A 22,897-nucleotide genomic window follows, 5' to 3' on the forward strand; every position below is an offset into this window, starting at 1 on the left:
ATTATTGTAATTCAAAATAGTTTTAACCCAACATTACCAGATTCTGACTTACTCCGAGCTGTCCATGACACCACAAACTTATACAGGGCTAACGAGAGAGAGAGAGAGAGAGAGAGAGAGAGAGAGAAAATGTGACACACACACACACACACACACACACACACACACACACACAAAAGGTCTGGAAAAAAACTGCATTTTGCGATAAATGCGAAACAGATATGAATTCTGCCTCAAAATGTAAAAAAGGCGAAATTACCTAATAAACACTGCCAATATTTCACAGGGAATTGTATTCAGATGCACTATTTAATTAGAGACAGTTTGAAATAACTTTATTTTCTGCATATAAATAACGAAAATTTAACCAATTTTCGTTTACTGATATTGCACATCATTTGGCAAAGCCCAATTTGGGAAAAAATGTGCACAAGAAGGAGGACATTAAGTTCATTCCATCAGCATCTAGTTTGACGTCATTAACACGCATGCACCTTGTACCAAGTCGACAGAAGCCACACATAGCCTTTTGTAATTATTTGAGGTGCTAAACTGCAGTAGCCAGCTTGCAGACAACTTAAAGGAGCAACTCATTATTTCTTCAGTTGGTATATTCACTGCAGTTTTGGAAGCTACTGACATCTATTTTCTTTGGAGGTTTGAACTTTTGGACATAATGACTTCAGGATACAATGTGTACATGATAAAACTGGTGATTTGGGCAGCAACACCACAGTGGCCCAGTCAGGCATTTTTATTATAATTTTTGTGGGAAAAAAAATGTCACTCAAACACTGTAGAATGATGACAGTGGTCCTTTGTCTGAAACTTCTGACATCCTAATATTTCTTTCTGTAAAAATTGCTGCCGCACAGCAGAATGATACTAGTAGAGAATTACATTCAGAAATGATAAAGCTGTCAAAATTAAAGACTGAAATGATTAACGCCAAAGCATATTTTGACAGACATTCTCTGTACTGTTAACCAATTACACGTATCATTGAAGAACTGTATCAGTGTGTCTGAAATTGTTCTAGTACTAGTAGTTTATTAGTAAGGATTATCGAATCTGATCTTCAAACACACTTTTGAGATTATCAAGCTCACTAGGGAGAAAAAAATTGTAGCAGTCTGATTTATTTGCTATGAGATATCAGGGAAGTCATTAGCTACCTGAAAATACTAAAGTTAACTTTTTTTGTTTCTGTGTATGTGATGGTTACACCATTTTTTGTTTTTTCTCGAATACCAGTTTCAGGTGTACTGAGCTGACAATATTGCAAATGGTTCTTTACATCTATAAATTACAAGTATTGTGAACATTACTCATCTGACATTTTCAACAAATTTTAAATGTTGCATAGTACATTCACTGCAGTGGCCAAATAGTGATGAACATTGGATTGAAGAATTTTCTATTATGTACATTGCCATTAGTTGTGCCCTAAGTTTTTGGGACAGTGATGAGCAAACAATACAGTCATTTGAAAGTTAAATTTAGCATTAAATGTGACCAATGACTTCCCTGATGTCTCAATGCAAATAAGGCGGACTGGCATCTGTCCCTCTCCGTGATGAGATAGAAAATCTCGATAGTGTATCTGAAGGTCAGATTCAATAATCCTTACTTTTTGTATCCCGCCTGGAAGGTGGCGCGTGGGTCTTCTCCTGCAAATTTAAGGGTAGGCCGAATGTAGGAACTGAGTAGGAGCAGGAAAAGGTGAAAATCTCTCAGTACTGCTCTTAGAAATGGTTTTACTATATCACAATATTAACTGAATACATAACTTTGCACTGAGGTGCACCCGTCGTGTAAATAGTACATAGTCTCAACAGCAAGCCAACACCCTCGGAAGCTAAAGTGATGTTTCTACGCCACCTGTTTGATCAAATGGTCAGAATCTGGAGCGGAGCTCGTAACGCTCTCCCGCTCCGGCTAGAGTGCGCTTTCGTCGGTGTCTGTCGTAGTGCCGACCTAGCAGAACGCACCTACGTTGTGGCATTGTAGCTATCGATACCACATTACTAATAACCTACTAAAACAAATTCAGACACACTGATGCAGCTTTTCTAAGATGTGTGTAACTGGTTGATAATAAGGAGCATATTTGTCAAAATATGCTTTGGTGTTACATATTTCAGTCTTTAATTTTAACAAATGAATCATTCCTGAAGGTAATTACCTACTTGCGTCAAGCTTAAACACCGGCTCTAAACCACGCTCCTACATAGCGGAGATTTTCACATTAAAAAAATATTAGACTGTCAGTAACTTTGAACACAGGATCCGTCACCGTATAACAGCAGCTGACTTCACTGAGGCACAGAGGCATTGCTACATCAATTGCCAGTTTTAACATTTACACATCATATTGTGGGCTCATTTTGTCCAAAAGTTTGCAGGTTCACATTTACAAGGAAAATAAAGAAAACAAGAGCTTCCAAAATTGCAGTGAATACACCAAATGAAAATATAATAAGCTGGAATGAAATTTCCACTCTGCAGCAGAGTGTGCACAGATACGAAACTTCCTGTCAGATTAAAACTGTGTGCCAGACCAAGACTCGAACTCGGAACCTTTACCTTTTGCAGGCACGTGCTCTACCGACTGAGCTACTCGAGCACGACTCGCACCCCGTCCTCTTCACAGCTTCTCTACTGCAGGTACCTCACCTCGTACACAGGAGCTCTCCTGCGAACCTCGTGGAACTAGCACTCCGGGAAGTTTCGTATCGGCACACACTCCAACTGGGTCAATCCGAATGAAGTGGTCCAATAAAAATTAAGTTGGTTGCTTGACCATTTTTAGATATTTTAATTTTATTATATGTGATTACCCTATAATTGAGAAGTTCAAAACAGGTTAAAAAAAAAATTACCTTTCACCTTTACTGGATGGCGGCCATTTTTGTTTGAAAGCGCGCGATAATGTTTCAGGTTAGAGATGTTAGCAAAAGTATGAATATCTCTGCAGTGGATTAAGTTACAACATTGCAATTGTATTTTTAGAAAAGTGTCCTCTACAACATTGTCTATTACACAAAATACCCTAAATTCAAAAATAACAAGTCAAAATTACCTCCAAAGTTTGGTATCCAAATTTTCAAAAATCCACTTTTTAGGCCTAAAAATAACAAACAAGGAATGATTTATGAGAGTCTATTTTTTTCCTATTGTTAGATATCATACACTACTAGCCTCATACAGAGCAAGAACACTTACAAATGTTTCCTTAATTTTTTATGAATTTTTGAAATTTGAAAATTTTCATTTTTTGTGAAGTTTGGTGTTAGTTTTCTCAGCTGGGTCTGAATATGGAAATATGATTTTCGCACAGTTTGCACACCTATATGATAGCTACAAAAATTCCAACATTGATATGAATTTTTGAAAATGAGGAGATAATTCACATTAACCTACAACAGATCTTATGGCTCTTGCCTGCTCATGTGTGATATTGGCAGGATATAATCAATTATTACTGAAGTAAGGTACTGAATTATATACAAAAAGTGGAAACATCACTGAAATTAACATTTATATTATTTTGACATACTTAAAATAAATATTTTCAATTAACATCCTTCAAGATGCAACTGTTCCTAAACCTGGTGGTAAATGTTAAGAACACTTATTTCTTGAGTCAGCTTCTGTGATATAGAATAAGGTTTTCCAGTTGTTGTGGTAAGTTCAAGAACTGAAAGTTTCCTTAAAACATTTTTCATTGGTATCCACACCTTGTCACTAGTCGATTTCTTGAACAATGTTCTTGGGCCAGCAGGGTGCTAAAAATGCACAAAAACATCATTTCTTCAGTTGAAACTTCCAGGCTGAGAGGCCGTGGTCCATGTATAAAATTTCCCCCTAACATTTCATCTCCATCTGCGGGAGACATCTTCTGAGGTCGCCCGGCTACTGCCACTGAGGCTCCAGGTACTCTCACATATATAGAGCGCATAGAGGGCACCACCATTCGTCACGTGATGCCAACGGTATGCATATCTTTGGAAGCTGTCATTATTCTCGATTAAGAGTAATCAACTGTCATTCTGCTGGCACAACGTCGACATCCATATTTTGTCTAACTTTAAAACTTCCTCTTTTCTATTAAAATCATTGTTTTCCAAACTTACCCATTGTTTTCAAAACTTATTCTTTCAACCTCTGCAAGCCACCACTGTCCATCATACACACGTGCCACTATGTCATTCAACGTCAAAGACAGAGATGTAATTTTACTGACAATAATCCGCATACATTTCGGTTTCTGATGTTACACAGCATCGAACTATGTTTTCTGGAATGCCAAGGAATTTGTGGAAATGCCTTGTTCCTTTTATTGCTAGACTATACGGTTTTCAAATCTGGTTTGAAGTGTTGTTTTCATATGCAGAACCACTTCTTCTTTCTTGATCACAAAATAAGTAATGCCTTTAATACTATCCTTGCAAAAGACATGTACATGTCCTGTACTGTGGTTGGTTTTTGTAGGCTGGCTTTACTTACTTCATGTTTTGTTGTACCTCCTACTCCATCACATGCGTTTTTACCATGGCAAGATGCAAAAAAGGGCCATTCAGAATCCAACCCAAAGTCTACTTTGTGGTTGCACGGATTTGAAAAATTCTTTCTGTTCTTATACTGACTACCACTTCCATCTGAAAAGTATATCAGCTTCACAACTTTGGGAAAATTTTCGTTTATGTAATTTATTACATACTTTTGAAACACATGTACAGCCAAAGTGTTGTGCCCCACGTAGTCACTTAGAATGCAAATTGAAGAACTGCAAACTTCATCTATCTTATTTTTAAAGTAGAGAATAAATGGATGCACTGTTGCCTGGTCATTGACCCAGTGGTACCCTTGTATTGCAACCTGAATCAAAAATGTAAAATTTTCTGCAAAATCAGCAAGCATTATGCATTCAGCTTCATTAAGTTGTGTTTTTTTGTCCCCTTCAAAAACTTACTTTGGATTTTTAAGTTATCAATTAAAGATTCCAAGTACTCTTCCTGATATTTAACCACTGTTTTCATTTCCGCACAGTCAGTTGTGACCCACTGTTTGAAGGTAATACTATCTGACATTCCCTCATCACATTCATGAAACAATTCAATAACAGTTTCCTTACCAGGGCATTTATTACATGAACTCATCATGCAGTCATAACTGTTAGTGTCACAGACCATTAAATCTAGTAACTCTTTGTAGTGAAGATCACTGAGTTTTGCACCCGCAATAATCAGCTTGATGTTTTGATGATATAAACAACATAGATGGAGTGTGGCCCTGAGGATCCATCCAAAATACACCACTCAGGGCGGAGGTCACAAAATTTTGATCTTCCAATTTTGCATTCAGTACGAGAATTTTTGAAAGCTGCATAAAGTTCACTTAAATCTGACAGCACTAGTCGTTTCTGCTTTGTTACTTTAATTCCATTTGCTATCTTTGCAACCTGGGCACATTCTACTGTTTTCATCACCTCCAAAAAACTTCTGGATCTTTTTAATTGTTTCTTCACTTACGCCTACTCCTTTCTCCTTTCCTAAAACTGGAAGAATGTCTTGCTCTTTTACTAATTTTCAGGTTAGTTTAACCAAATGATGAGAAATGTTGAATTCATTAACTATTTTTTCTCTTGACCATGAGTTAGGGACCAAAATTAAAATTTTAACTTTTTCCTCTTTTCATTTTTAATTTCTCTATTAAGCTCAAATATTTAGTATCTGATGATGCTGGTGGTAGGTTTTCTTCTTCTTTAGAAATAATGTTGGTATCTGTATTATTAAAGCATGATTCCAAGTCTTTTCTAATTTTGTCTGAAATTTGTTGCAGTTTATTTTCAATAGCTATATTTCTTTTTCTGCTACTTAATTTTATTATTTTCGAAGCAGGAGATATGTCTAGCTTACAACAAGCAAAATCCAATATCCTAACAACTTTCCTCATTAGGAATATAAATGCCATCATCAAGGTTACACGATTCTAGATCTGGATTCACAACAAATATTTTTGAGTTACAATTTGGGCACAGGGAATTTCCAGGAATCACATTACGTTTCACATGGGGAGCTGTTTCACTCTCACATAACAAGGACAAATGTTCAAGTTTTATTTCCCTCAAACCTTTAGTAATAGGTTTCTTCCAAAAATGTGGTTGTATTTCAGAATATATTTCTTCTCATGATACTCACACACCGATGTTACAGAAGAACTTACTCTAAATTTAAACAAAGGTTGTCTAACTTCATCAAAGTCATTGACATTTTCCAACTTTTTTGAAACAGAACCGTAAAATGTTTTGTGACACACTCCACTTTCTATCTGTCCAACAGAGCACTGTTCATCCACGTTATTGCATTCCAGTTAATCTCACAAAATCAATTACGAATTACACACAGAACAAAACACATAACAAATTCTTTACTCTCGAAGTATGTACGTCCAATCTAACAGAGGTTTCAGAACAGACCGACTGCAACAATGCCACACCCAGCAATAATGCACTTCTTTATTGACAATAAACCTAAACATAAATGGGCATTTTTATTACCACAGAACAAAAGGGAAAGCTCCTATTGTTTAATACTGCATCGTTAAAAATAAATAAACTAAATGAATATTGGGTGATAGTGTTAACCAAATACATGTCATAATTAAATTTTATTAGAATGAAACAATAAACCATTTAAATAGGCAACAGCCATAAGATCACGATACTTCCTGGCAGATTAAAACTGTGCCGGACCGAGACTCGAACTCGGGACCTTCGCATTTTGCGGGCAAGTGCTCTACCGACTGAGCTAACCGAGCACGACTCACGCCCCGTCCTCACAGCTTTACTTCTGCCAGTACCTCGTCTCCTACCTTCCAAACTTTACAGAAGCTCTCCCGCGAACCTGCAGAACTGGCACTCCCGAAAGAAAGGATATTGCGGAGACACGGCTTAGCCACAGCCTGGGGGATGTTCCCAGAATGAGATTTTCACTCTGCAGCAGAGTGTGCACCGATATGAAACAAAAATGGTCAAGCAACCGTCACTGGGCAACTTCACACGGATTGACCTCGCTTCGGATCGAAAATTTCATTTCGGAAACATCCACGAGCTGTGGCCGAGTCACGTTTCCGCAATACCCTTTCTTCCGGGACGACGACTATTCCACCTGGCAGCAGCGGCACCCGGAACGAAGATGCTGCAGGAGCCGGAAAGGGCACAGACTGCTGCACGAGTGTCAAAGCGGACAGCGGAAGCGGCGGACGGGGCACAGGCCTATCCCGTGCACGTGTGGGCAGAGCCGGTCGTAGTCGCAAGGTACCGAGCCGTCGGAGGCGCACGTGACGCGGCGGCAGCCGACTCGGCAGCAACGGAGAACTGCCGGTGTCCACTCAGGGTGCCGGCCGAGCCCTCGGGCCCGGACGGCAGAGGACGGACACGGTCGGTGCGAGTGGCGACAGAGAGCAGGTCACAGGGAAAGGAGCCCGTGATGCCTGTGGTGGCTAGGCATCGGCCAGAGCAGATGGAGCAGTACACGGGGCCGGTGGCAACTCCACCGGGGTACGATCACTGACTGGAGTGAGCCTACGAGAACTTGAGAACCTATAGACTGTGTCCTAGGGAAAGGACCGAATGTACAGACCGGACACTCCACCTCTCCGTCGGGCTGTGGATGAAAGGGAATAGCCTTAACATGCCGGATGTCACTCATTTTACAAAAGTTTTCTCAATATAAACAGTGAGTCACTGTGCGTCACGAGCGCATACGGCAATACTTCTGTGGAAAAAAATCTTCGAGTAAGCCGTGACTGTAGCCGCTGTGGATGTGGACGAGCACATGAGGGACTTTCGAGAAAGCGTCAACTACTACGAGCAAAAAACAGTTAAGGAATGGACCTTCAAAACTGATACGAATACTCTGCCAGGGGCAGTGGAGGGCAGGCCACAGGGAAAGAGAGGCCTGTGGTGCGACTCGCTGTGCGGCACACTAGGACCGGCTTTCACAACACACGTAATCTCAATTATTTTCAGCCATAAAGGCTATGTTTGTGGACTGTGACTGGGTGGGATAATTATTTATTTCAAGTTTCTGTTACCAGTCACTTTTTATTTTATTTTATGCTTAATCTAACATAATGCAATGCGTTTCGAACATGTTGAAATCGAAATCAGTGATGTCTTCTGCCGGTTTTCTTCTTTGTTGTTGACTATGTATATTACAGCCTATATCGGATGTAGATAGATTTGCTTCAGTTATGTGTTATGAAAATAGTTTGAAAGGTTTTTATATGACAGTTGATCACTTACAATTTCATCGTCTTGCTGCTTCACTAGCATCACTGTTGTAATGGCAGAGCTGTTGATTGACATTACACTATTGCACATTATATTTTGTCACTGATTGCCACTGCACAAATTGCTTCGATGTTATACACACAACACAAGATGGTGGACTGTAGCATGTGAGTCTGTATCGATTATCGAGGTTTTGTATCGATATTCTTGGTTCTAGTCAATTATTTACGTTGACACTTCTTGAATCTATTGAGTTAGAACTGGCTTAAGACTGTTGAAGAATTTTGAGTTTTTGAATACGGTTATTTCTGTTGTGGCGTAGCAAGACAGCCACGCCACTCTGAAGTAGCCGAAAGGCACGCGTACACACACGCCGGCTGGCGTGAGTTCTGGAACAGGATACTTTGTGAATGCTATAGAGAAAAGTATGCAGTTCCTCGGATACTTAACTTTACTTCATCCTTGTGGTACATCTCTATTGACGATACAAGTGAGACTATCTCCAGATACGGTTAATTACAATCACTGTAAGGCAAATGGCGCCTTGCTAGGTCGTAGTCATGGACTTAGCTGAAGGCTATTCTAACTGTCTCTCGGCAAATGAGAGAAAGGCTTCTTCAGTGTAGTCGCTAGCAAAGTCGTCGTACAACTGGGGCGAGTGCTAGTCCGTCTTTCTAGACCTGCCATGTGGTGGCGCTAGGTCTGCAAGTACTGACAGTGGCGACACGCGGGTCCGACATGTACTAACGGACCGCGGCCAATTTAAAGCTACCACCTAGCAAGTGTGGTGTCTGGTGGTGACACCACAATTTCATTAAGAATCTCCATGCTTTGTTTTATGTATGAAAATTTCCATTTCTTCCATGATATGCATTCTTTCACTTTTTCCTATTTTGTGTAAGATTTTGAGGTTGTCTTTGATTTTCAAAGGGTGCCCTGTGTCTTTAATGTGAGTTGATCAACTGTCATATAAAAACCTTTCACACTATTTTCGTAACACCAGCAGAAGACATCACTGATTTCGATTTCTAGATATACACTGCCCCCTCCTTCCCCACAAATGGCACACCAGCAGCTGCATTAAAAATTAAAAAACAATGGACAAAGTGTTCTGGACTAATCTAGTTTAAGACTGTTTATTTTTAAGTAACATTTCTCTATGTATGTATTAACGCTTGAAAATGAACAGAACATGTTTCAAACGTGTTGCATTATGTTATATTACGCATAAAACAAAATAACAAGTGACTGGTAGCAGAAACTTGAAATAAATAATTATCCCACACAGTCACGGTCCACAAACAAGCTGCCTATCGATAAATATGTAAATAAGAATAGTAATCCCCACAAATTTTTCCCAAGAGTTGTAAATTCAACCAATATTGAATTCAGTCAAGACAGAAATGTCTCTACTAAATAAGGGTTTGAAGCATAATATAAATCCAAGCATCAATCACAAAAACGTAAAAGACACCACATGCTCACTAAAGATAGCCAGTGACTTTGCAAAACTTAATGACATTGAACAAATTGAAACAGGCCACAAGGCTAATAAAATTATACAGAAACACATAACCACAAAAGCAACAAAAACAAACAACTTTGAAATAACAACTTTGAAATAAATGTACTCCAGTCAATCAATAAGAAACTACAAAACCATAATCCTCTGGCAGTAAAATCTGATAAAGATTCCACAACAGTTATTATGTTTAAGGATGATTATTTACACAGAACACTTGAATTCTTTGCAAACAACCACATACTGGAAGTCCAAGTTGACCCCACACCAAAGTTTCAAGCTAAAATAAGAAAATGCCTCAACAACAGTAATGAAGTACAAGATCTTATTGTGATGAACCCAACAGCCCCCAAACACAGAGCACAACCAAAAGTCCATAAAACCAACACATGTATCAGGCTTATTGTGAACTCAATTAATAGCCCAGCCTACAAATTAATGAGAGAACTAAATGACATACTTCTAGAAAACTACACATTTGAAAAATCATATTCCTTAAAGAACAGCTATGAACTTATTAACAGTTTGAAAGATTTGACGATACCACCTCAAGCCAAGCTTCTATCCCTAAATATTGTTAACCTTTACAGCAGTATATGTGTAGATGAAACAGTTGAGATAATAAGAATGAACCTATTGAGAAACAAGACAATGAGCAAACCAGATATCATAGAACTTGTAGATGTACTTAATCTAGTGCTCTCACATAATTACTTCTCTTTTAACAATAAAATTTACAAGCAGGACCAAGGACTAGCAATGGGAACCCCTCTCAGTGGCCTATTACCTGAAATATTTATCAACCATATAGAAAATAAAATTCTAACACTAAATGATAACATCACAAGCAAAGTTAAATTCTATAAGAAATATGTAGATGACACCCTCATTCTATTTGATGGCACAGAAGATGAAGTGACAAACCTCTTTAACAAATTCAATAGCCTACATAAAAATATTCAATTCACCTTTGAACAGGAAGAAGACAACACCACACCATTTCTTGACATAAACAGAACCACAAGGTAGCTTTCAATGTTTACAGAAAACCTACTGGCACTGACACCACTACACCAAACTCCTCAACACATCCCTCCTCCCACAAAAAAGCTACCGGTCGATTCCACCTAGACCGGCTGCCCGTCACAGGTCGGCCCCACTCAGTCGCAGACTTTGTGCTTCCTGTGCCTCGCCTCCTATGTGCAATTACTTTTATACACGCTTTCAGAGCCATCTTGTAACGAGAAGTTAATTTATGGTCTTTTTTTTCCTTTTTACAAATTAATAGTTCTGTTAATCTGTAATTGCACAAACAGATCACTCTGGACTTCTGCCACCGGGTGTCACAACTTCTCCCCTTCCTCGTTTGTGTCTGTGCCGACTCCCAGAGTGATCGCGCAACACCTGCATCAAAAGAGAGACCATCAGGTTCCTGAAGTGGAGCTAGCTAACATAAAAGGTGACAGACACAAGGAGAAATCCACGGCACAAAGAAAGCGTTACACACGTCGAGGTCGGCGGCTCCAAAAGCTTGAAAATGTTTCCAAAAGCGTGGTATGGCAGAAATGTGGGCGGGTGTGTCAATGGCAGAGAACAGTGGCACATCGACACGGTGTTTAATGCCAACAATTTAGTGGCTTCGACTGTCTGCTGCCGGTTGGTGAGAGTTCACTTCTGTTCAACAAAAGATTGAAGAATTTTATCTGTGACACACTGGCTACAACAAACAGAGAAATTAAATACACAGAGTACAATACCACAGTTGTCGCAGTTACATTGTAATGCCGTACAAAAACAATATCGTAAGTCCTACGAGGTTTCATCCTGCTTTCACATGAAGGGATACACCAAATGAAGTACAAAACAATACAACATTTCTTAACTGTACGACACATTAAAACACAGTCTAACACGTGAGCATACAATTGTCATATAAACGTTAGTCTAGGCGAGGGCCTGGCATGCCAGCTTATCTGAGGCTGCTTTGCACACGACACAGCACTCACTGCACTGTCTGTGCTGTCGAGAGGCTACATCTTTACACTGGCTGCGGAGGCACGTGTCATTTGATGACTTGTTCACACTATAGGGTTATAACAGTTTCTTTTTATTGCAGCTAAAGGTACTACGTGTGTAAGTGATGATTTATTTTTAGAGTAGAAAGCTCAGACATTTAGTACAGGCTGCCGGTAAACCTTTTGGGATGTGAGGTCCTGGTCCAAGAAACTCTTCTGTTTCTGACATTTCGTCCAGAACTGCACTGCACATCCTCAGAGGCACTCCTCCGATGAGTCTAGCCGACTGACCGGTCGGACGTCCGAGAGCTACACATATACTGTAGGAAAGGAGGCGTGGTCGAAGTAACGTGTGACGAGCAGAGATAATCCTTGTCAGAGATAAAACTTAACTATCGATTGTTGTCTTGTCAAAGACAAAATTTTCTAGCAATTCTGCAGAGCTACTGTCCATATGCCACTAAGTTTCATTGCCTCCTCTTTTCCATTAAAATTATCCTGATGCTTATAAATTTTAATGACTTCTCTACACAGTTGACAATGTAGATAAAATTTCTGTTTCAGAAAGCTTTACTTCGTCATTTCCTGACTGAAGAGCGTGCTCTGCTACAGCTGATTTCTCTATTTTTCCTAGTCTGCAAAAAATTTTGTGCTCTTTTAGCTGTGTATCTGCGCTCTGCTTGGTAGTTTCAATATAAACTTCACCACACGTACACGGAATTTTGTATAAACCACATGTCGACAGAGGAGGGCATTTATCCTTCACAGACTGGAGTACTTGACTTATTTTCACGAATATAGAAGCACGTATACGAAATCTGCTCATCACATGTTACTCTGACCGTGCCCCCTTTCCTACAGTATGTATGTAGCTCTCGGGCGTCCGACTGGTCAGTAGGGTAGCCTCATCGGAGGAGTGCATCGGAGGATGTCTAGCGCAGTCCTGGACAAAACGCCTCGAACAGGAGAGTTTCTTGGACCACGACCTCACATCCCGAAAGATTTACCAGCAGCTATGTCATCCGGTCATGAAAGCCTTCATCCTATGATTTAGTACAGGATTTGTTCTGTGGTAGGACATTTACATTGACATCAATATAATAAGGATGTAAAGAGAGGGATAGAGGGGAAAAGAGGGGGAGGGGGGGCACTGGGGGGATTCGTCGACTGATTAACTGTTTTGAATTACTAAGGTTATGAAACCAGCGGCTGTCTTTGTGTTGATAAAGATTTCGAATTTTTCAAGAAGGTCAAGAATACAGAAATATGCTTCAGCAGTAATGAATTAAAACTGTTAAACAAAGGCCTTAAGCACAATATTGCCCCCACACTAAGTAAAAACAGTATTAAAACGTTAATAGTGACCACAAAAATTGCATTTCAACTGTTAAACTAAAGTACAATGAACAAAATGCTGTAGTCCACAAGGCAAATGACATTATTATGAGAAACACAGATCAGAACAAAAAGTGCATGATACAGCAACAAATTTTCAACTGAAAATGTCCTTCTTGGCAGAGCAGACAAGAGCAACACAGTTGTTGTCATATACGAATCTGATTGTATTAACAAAATTCATGAATTTTTCAGAAATAATACCACAAAAGAAATAACATATGACCCTAACCTCAAATTCCAAGAAACAATTAAAGAGTAACTCAAAAACTGCTACTTCTATTGACACCAATAGAAGCAAAGCATTGTGCAGTGATGAACCTATCAGCACCAAAATCGAGATCACAACCTAAGATGTCTGAACTAGATTGTATAATACACCCCATTATGAATTCTATCAATACTCCAAGCTATAAAATCAGCAGGAAACTTAATGAATCTACCTGTGAGGCATATGTATTTGAATATCATTTCTCTGTCCAAAACAGTTATGAGATCATCAGCAGCACATTACGATACCCCACTGCAGCCACAGCTAGATTTGCATTCTTCACACAGTCTACTAATATACAGACATACCTGTCAAGCAAGCAATCAGTACAATACGAAATAACATACTCGAACATGGAACAATGAACAGAGCTGAAATCTACCAACTCATAGAGATCTTGGAACTTGTATTATCACACAACTACTACCAGTTCAACAAGTTTCACATTCAGGAAGATGGATTGGCAATGAGTAGTTGTCTTACAGACTTGCTAGCAAACATATATATTAATTATGTTGAAAACAACTATTTTAGATCTTTACTACAAATGCTATGTTGATGACACACTCATTCTGATCAATGGAACAACAAAAGAAATAGAAAATCTAGCCAAATAACTTAATAAATTACACCATAAGATTCAGTTCTCTGTAGAACATTAAACCAAAAGGCATTATCTCAAATAAAATTTAAAAGCATAACTTACAAATTTTCAGGAAGCTAACTAGCACCAATACTAGCATAAACAACTTTTCTTGCCATCCACGTCAACATAAAAAAAACATCTGTCAGGACAACGGTTAATCGCATGCTGAAAATCGCAATGGACACAAGTGAAAGATGTAAAGAAAAAGAAATTAGTGAATCAATTGCTTTCGGCAATGGTAGAATCCTGCCATAATAGAGAAACTAATCCTTACAATGAAATTAAACCCACCAATTACTGTACAACCACCCACAAACAAGGAGACCACATTTGTAAGTCTGCCTCCAGAGGATTTTTCACCGTACTGCTAAATGTAGTGACCTGCGTAACATTCCACACTGGACATCTGCATGTGCAGCTGTACAGCATGCCACAGAAAATGCAAGACGACAGCACCAGCAGAGGCCTCCACTGTCGGATGTGCGCGCCGCTTCACCTTAGTTTACTCTACCAGCCGACCGACATCTCGTGGAGTCGGGCCTGGTCAGCCTCGTTGACATTCAGCCTCTGTGTCCCAGAACTCCACGGCAAGTGTTTTCCCGTACCAGTATTCTTGAAATAATAAAATGCCGTGTTTGTTATTATCGATCTGTTATTGTAGCCAGAACACCGTACTCTTCGAGACATACGACACAAAGCGAGCTTCCAAACTGGACAAACTAGTAGAAACTTAACAAGATTTAAAGAGCACACAGATGTGATAATAACCTTAACAAATCTATCTTTGCCACGCATCTAGCCCAACACAATAATTCTGCAAACAGCACAGAACAGAACCTCCAAGTACTTCATCTTGACAACAAAGGCACGATACTTTACCATCCTGAAGAAATCAGAATCTGTATCGACACAAATACGGCATCTGACTACCTAATCAATGACCAGACTGAACTGGGAAACAAATTTTTCCTTCAGAGTTTCAAAGACTAACTAGTTCAAAACAGCTAATCAGTCAGCCAAACTCCCCCCCCCCCCCCTCCCTCCAAGCCCCCTCTATCCCTCTCTTTATATTCTAACTACATTGATGTCAATGTAAATATCCTACCACACAATAAATCCTGTCCTTTATGTCCAACACTTCTATTGTTAAAATAAATCAATACTTATATACATATTACCTCTACCTGCAATGAACAGCTGCCTTTACAAATACTCCAAATCACATTAATGTAAGAACAGAAATAAGTCATCAGTTCATGTTGTCCTTGCCTTCAAACATAAAAGTTTGTGCTCATACCAACAGTTGCAATTCTCTGCAAATACTATATTTTTTATTTATACTATATTATTTTATTTCTGGGCATTTGTGTTAATGCCAGTTTTGATTAAAGATTTTGTATATCGACTTTATTATATGCAAACAAAAACAAATAATGAGCAAAGTAGGCTTCTGCATTATATCTTCATATGAAGATCTTTGTAACAAGTAATAGTTGTACAGCACATGCTGGTTGCTGGCAAAGTTTAGTAAGTATTGTGTGTATACATGCAAATCATGTGAAAAGTGAGTGACGGTTACAAAATGTCCATCACAATGGAAGCTGATAGATGGATATTAACAACAAAGTCATCCATACTGTTGCAATAAGTACAACATTCATTTCTGTATCCAAATTGCCATATAATACTCATGGTGATGCTTCAGTGCACATTCAATCTTCCAGTTACAGAATTACGCTGTGAAATGCTTATGAAACCCCCTGCGCACCACGTGAAAATAAGCCCAAAAACGTTTGAAAACCGGTTTATGGAATTAATAACTATTCCACAAAATTGACCGGTAGCAGTTTTCTGTACATTCCACTGGCTAAAAACTATAAAACCTTAAAGCATCACTACAAAAATTTGCCACTCTAACTGGCACGGCTTAATGTCATTTTATTGAGACAAAAATTTTTTCTAGAGTACATCTAACCAAATATAAAACATTTATAGTGTTAGTGTAACAATTTTTGAAGGTAAAAAAGTTGGGGCAAAATGAGGAAGACCCAAGTGTGACCCCAGAAAGACACACACAAAAAATGAGGTAGTTAGATTGTGTCGAGCGGTTGTGTCGGATGGGGTGTGAAAAAAGATGGGGGAGGGGGGGAGGAGCGGAGGACGATGGCAATAGGCACGTAGGGGTAGGAATTCAGGAGGAAGAGACAGCACGTGAATGTGTGACGAATTTGTGCAGTTCACGACGACATGACACGGAGAATTCGATTGAGAGCCTACGCAGGAGAAGGGGAGGCTGTTCGATAGACGGTACGGGTGCAACGGATTAGTTGGGATTGCGTCCAGGAGACTTATGGGAGCAAAGGATATGTTGTGAAGATATCTTCCATATATGTAGTTCAGCAAAGCTGGTGCCAGATTAGGATCCAGATGGTGCTCGTCACGTAGCAGCCACGTAACTCGAGCACACCGTGCTCAGCAGCACATTTTGCCACAACGTGGCAGTTTGCCATAAGGGGAAATTCAGTTGTAGTTGTGCCCAAATAAAATGCTGTGCATAAATTGCAGCAGGGCCAGTACATGACGTGGCTGCTCTCACAGGGGGGTTCTGCCTCTGGTGGCACAGGATAAGCCTGTGACACAACTAGAGTAAGACGAGCCGGGTGGGCGAATAAAGCACGTTTCGCACCCGAGTCTCCTGCCGGTATACGCCCCTTACGATGAGGGGTCGAGAGTGGAGTAGGGACAGACCGGGATGTCGTGCAGATCAGACTGACGGCAAAACGAGACTTTAGGAAGCGTGTGAAGGATTGTTAGTAAGATGTCCCCCATTTCTGGGCACACTGATAGACAGTTGAAACCCTCGTGAAAGACACGGTTTGGTTGTTCCAGCAGGGAGAAGACGATACTTGTACAGTGAGAGGAATGCTGCTTTGCAGTCGGTTCTCTGAGGTGGAAGGAGGATCGGGGTCATGAGAGGATACGGCACAGGAGATCTGCTTACGAGCTGGGTTTGGAGCTTAACCAGCCTGTAAGACCTTCAGCATACTGAGGGAAGGGGAGTACTGTTAAGCTGCCCATACAACCACCACAATATCCTGGTCTATCCTTAGGCCACTCGTATTCCCACTCCTAACTCCTCGTTGCAGGGGTCACACCCTCGTGGAAGATACGAGTGCACTATTTGCCCGAGTACTGAATCCAATCGGAGGAGAGCCACCCGGGAAAGAAGTCACGCCACGTACCAGCTCTGTTGCAAACTCTAGATAGCACTTTATTTGGGCATCTGCTGTCCACGAGAACGAACGGACGTCACCGAACGGGGGCAGCGAGCGGAGCTGACCGGCAGTGGCAGAACACACTACTCGACACGACGTGCTCGAGTTCGGTGACCGCTTCACGACACACGTCATCTGGGTCCATCTCGCCGGCACCCACTTTTTCTGTGCCGTCGTCATCGGGAGCTGCAGCGACTTGTCAGTTATACGTGTGCCTCACTTCTATGCTCTAAACTTGCTACCTTTGCCTGGCACACACCTCCTGCTTCCCTCTGAGCTGTCAGCCAGCCCTCTACAATCCTCATTCATAATAAAAATCGATATTATTCCTTTCTCGCTCGTTTGACCTTTTCTGTCCACATTCCATTCATAATCCATTACAACGGGAACATTTCTTTACATCTTTCTTGCATTCACAGCACTAGATTTGCAGCTGGTGGCCAAAATTGGAACCAATTTTTTTCCAGTGTAAATCAGTTTTGCATTAACAAATTAGTGTATCTACCAAGTTTTGCCATGCTACTAACTCTATTCACAATAAATTTTGCAGGCAGTATCCACATATGCAGCGAAATGCACCTAAAAAAGTCTGTATCGTAGCACCCTAGTTCGTGAGGGAAGACATCACGAACACTGAGATTCGTGACTAGCTGCTGCAGTCTACGTGACTTTTAAATTTATTACTTCATTTTTACTAACTCTGTTCGTAACACATTTTGCAGACAGTATTCACATACGCCACTGAATGTACCTACAAAATAATATCACTGTATGATGTTTGTTTTGGTTGGTGGAGTATCACTGTATGAAACACACATCAGAAGGTACAATGTCATAAAGCACTGTATGAAACACACATCAGGAGGTACAATGTCATAAAGCACTGAGATATGTGCAAAAATGCCACATTATGTATGAGGTTTTATTATGTTTCTTCTTTAGTACTGGACCTTCCTACAATCGAGTCAATTTAAGGAAATCCCTAACACCTGGCAGCACTATTGACACCTTACAACTGGGAAGCACAAACAACAGTAGGCGAAAACAATGTGTGTTGATGGAGCTGTTTCATAATTTCAATGGTGTTCTCACTAATACATGGAAATGAAACTAGTACTTCACTACAAACACAACTCATCTTTTATTTTTGTTCTTAACAGAAAATTGGCAAAATGAATACCCGTGAATGCCAGGTTTGTCAGGTAGTATGCCAAAAACCAACAGAATTTCATGGACCCAATCTCTCATTATTCTAAAAAACAGAAATACACTGTCTCAGTTTGCTCCTATAGCTTTGAACTACCAAAGAAACATTTTCGGCGATGTGGAAATCAATACATGCCCAAGCCAATTTCTGCTCAAATGAAATGTTTCATGCATAAACAAGTTATTACTAAACAGTCTTCAAATACAAACACATTGGTTGACAGAGCTGTATTAACCTGAAATGGCTCAAAGGAGAAAATTCAGCTTCATATGGTGTTTTGCCATCTAAGATTTTTCTCTGAACAATGTCAATAACATTGTTCAAGGAATTGCCTAAAGAACTCAGGGGTCACTCACTGTGTAGAATTTTCCACTGTTCTGCTGTGTACTCTGCCACTTTCCTGGTATGCTGGGGGTGAGAGCTGACGGCTGCATGTGGTTGGGTGAATGAGATTGCTTAGATTTCCTTTTGTTTGAAGGGAGGCCCACAGTCATGAAATTTCACTCCACTGAAATATGATACCTCACAATGCCACCGACCAATATGAATCCTATCAATGACTAGCCAAGCCACAGATTCCATTTGTTGAGATTTTGTCACAATGGGGACACTAGTGCGAAACATCAGCAACTCCTGAAATTCAAAAACTTTCGCAATGTTTCATTTATCAGTTGTGCATATATGAATGGTCCGGAAGTATCTTCTTCCTGTATGAACATAACAGATTTACCCCATGCTGTCTTGTAACAATAGTCCACAATATCTCAAACAATAAAATACTTTTTTTGAGAAGCCTAGAAGAAAATAAAATCATGTAATTAATTATTCTCTTAAAATCTTTAAATAAATGTTTTAATCAGTTCTTCCAATATTTTTTCACAGAAGATGGAACTGTATATCAGCTTTCTCAAAGGACATACAACCCACGTTGAAAACTGTACTTTATTCAGTAATTTAAGCAATGACTTCACGTAATTTAAATGTTTCCTTCTTCTCCTTAACTTCTTCAATTTTGTACTACGCAACTGCCTTCTGAGGTCATAATCTGATCTCACAATACAGTTTTATTGTGCACTTGCTTCTATGGCAGATCCATTAGCTCCGTCTATTTTTGCTTGTCTTTCACTTTAATATTGTTAGAGGCTGTTATAATCCATTACATGAGCTCCATTTAGTCATCAGCCACATTCGGTCAGTTTCTGAACCTTTCTTTAAAAAAATGTTTGGAGATAGGGCATTTTATTATGTTTTTGTGAAAAATCGAGTCCTTCTGGCAATAGCTCAACACTCCTTTTCACGAGCGACAACTCAATATGGTTTAGTTATTATGGTAAAAATTATTCAAAATGTATTAGTAGAGAGGATTTAAACTTTTGCTTTGTATTTATGTAAATTATCAGTCTGAATCTGTACCAGAAGTACAACATAGGTACATGCAAAATTAATTAGGAATGATAGGTGGAACAGCTCCATATTATCTATAGTATTTAAGCTCTAATAAGGCAATGCATACCAATTTGTTCACAAGAAATCTCTACTTTTCAACACTGGTAGAAATTAAATACAAATTCATGTCGCTAGACGTAGTAGTTTGATGTTATTTACACAGATTCCAAGCTCTCCATAAGTGAAACTATGATGCTTCTCTGCAAGCAGTGGGTATCAATATTGAGTTTTTATAGATTTTTCATGTGGTAGCTTGGTACATATTTTTCATGTCGATAAACAGGAATATTGTACTTAGCAAAAATTTTATTATGGACAGGCATTCATAAAAAACTGGCAAAGAATCTGCTCTTCCATTTTCGACAGTTGCAGATGAATAAATTTCTCTTGGTCTCATATTAGATTCCATTTCTGTACAGTTTTGCATGTGTTTTATACAAGATGACTGCCAGATAATATGAGTAATATAGTTTTACATACAACTCTCAGTGAAGCCACACTCCAGTTGTCTCATCTAAAATTTATCCCCACCAACATTTTACAAATGCTACCATTGCCATCACCACTAATAATAATAACAATAATTTTTACTCAAATGTGTCCATATAGGTCAAGTGTGTAGAAATGTTGGTTGGCCTTCTTCTGTTTCCATATTTCTGTCATTCTTTTGTTATGAGCTTTTTTGCTTGTTCAGCCCAAGTGCCAGTGAAAAATTTCCAAAATCAGTTGTTCTGTTTTTGCTTTACTCCTGGTTTCATAAAATTCAACATTTTCTCTTTTAACTCTTTCAAGAGTGGTGGTTATCAATGTCAACCGCTTATTTGACAAAACCTTTTGGCTGAACTGGCGTGTTCTCCCTAGATGGCAAGGAACTGGACACTATACATTTTGCTTTCCTATTGTCACTGCATTACAATCTGTTTGCAGAAGTTTTGCTTGGTTTAGCTGGTGTAGGTTTTGAAGATCAAATTTGCCTCATATACACTACTTTCATTTTCAAGTAAGAATTTCCATACATAATTTTAGTTCATGCTAACAAACTTAAGCAACAGTTATGTAAAACAAGTTTATTCATTTCATATTTTTGTTACTTTAATCTAGGTTAGCATTGCTAACTACCATGCAACTGATATGCAGTTTTCAACTAGTAAGGCTAGGAGATGTCTTAGTTATGATGAAATTTGAAAACTTCTTTTTGAGGACTTTCCATCAGGCTCAGAAAGTGATATAAGTTTGTTTGAACACTCTGCTAGTGACCCTACATACGAACTACTCGCAAACAGTGATAACATAATATTATCATGCTTCAAAGAAAATGGTAAAGAATCAATTGACAACGTAATGAAATGTAATCATCACTTGTAGCTCGATGAATCAGTATGTGAGGGACAAGCCTGTGAAAAGAGGCTATAAAACATAGATGTTGTGTGATGAATCTGCACATAACTTTAAGTTCCTAATTTATACTGGAAAAATAAGTAAAGGGAAGTCTGAAATGGGACTGGGTGCATCAGTCGTTACAAGTTTATGTGAAGAACTTTATGATAAAAATCATATTGTTTTCATGGATAAAATTATTCACTTTTTATAATCTCTTCATCCTACTAAAATCCCAGAGATTGTTTGCAGTTGGAACTGTGAACACTACAAGTAAATTTCTCCCAAAACTTAAGGAAGATAAATGGATGAAATGAAAATCTTTCACACAATAGTCAGCAATCATGGGGTATCAATTTACAAGTGGATGCACAACTGTAACAGGAGTATAAATTTTGTTGTCAATATTGATCATCTAAAACGAGGCTATCGTTGTGATTGCAAAAGTAAGAAATAGTGGTATAGGTTTTTTTTCCTTTCCTTTATTTTCACTTGAATGATGTGTGTTTAGTGAATCCATTTATCATCCACAAAAAAACTGAGATGGAGCAGTTCACAATAAAGACGCCTGAAGGAAAATGTACGAAGGACTGTTTGCCAAAGCTACTGTGCACAGCAGTGATGCAATTCAAAAATGGAAGAGCATAACTCTCAAAAAATGTTAATCACATGTGAAACAATAAATTAGATTGGAAGGTTAATGCCAAATCAGACCATATCTGAAAGGTAGGCAGTATGCAGCAAACGTTCTGTTCCTGTTAGACGACTGTGGATGTGTTCAACATGTAACGTGTCTCTTTGTCTAAGAAAAGGTAAAACTTGCCTTCAGACATACTATTCTCAATGTTACTGCACTTGTGAGCTTGTTGTGTAAACAATTTTTGAAATCTGCTCGATTTTACCTCATAAAATCTGTTAACATATAACGGCTACATCTATATCCATTCACCATGAAGTGAGTATTATTGGCAAAGGTTAACAGATGTAAGCACAATTTAACTGACTGTAATTTAAAAAGTAAGCTAAATATGAAATGACACAATTTCAGAGACTTTACTGGTCTCACACAGACTAGTGAAGTCTCTGAAATTGTTTCATTTCATTTGTATCAGTACCTGCACTTGCGTTTCAGGCCAGATGCCTCATTTACATTCGATGCTGAGGTCTATTCCAGAATATCGAGTGCCTCAGCAATTCTGTTTGTGTGTAATGGGGAATTTAAAGTAAACTGGAGTAGCAGTGAGAATATGGATCAAGCAAGGATGTTTGCCAGGTACTCAGTGCAGTTGTGCGAACTGCTATGCCAAGGTGGCTTAGCGGCAAATGCACTTGCCTATTAAGTAGGCGAACCAGGTTCGATTCCCAGCCTCGGTACAAATTTTCACTTGCTGCTTCAGTCTATATACATAAGCAAAATATTGTAAAATTGTATTAAAATGAATTG

At 39.1% G+C, this 22,897-nt stretch overlaps 1 protein-coding gene across 2 annotated transcripts in view; it reads right to left on the reverse strand.

The window, feature by feature from the left end:
- The window catches only part of LOC126164039 (serine/threonine-protein kinase NLK), a 436,819-nt gene that overhangs the window by 26,077 nt on the left and 387,845 nt on the right, over positions 1 to 22,897 (reverse strand). The window lies entirely within an intron of this gene.

The sequence above is a fragment of the Schistocerca cancellata genome, chromosome 1 (genome assembly GCF_023864275.1).
Source record: "Schistocerca cancellata isolate TAMUIC-IGC-003103 chromosome 1, iqSchCanc2.1, whole genome shotgun sequence".
NCBI lineage: Eukaryota > Metazoa > Arthropoda > Insecta > Orthoptera > Acrididae > Schistocerca > Schistocerca cancellata.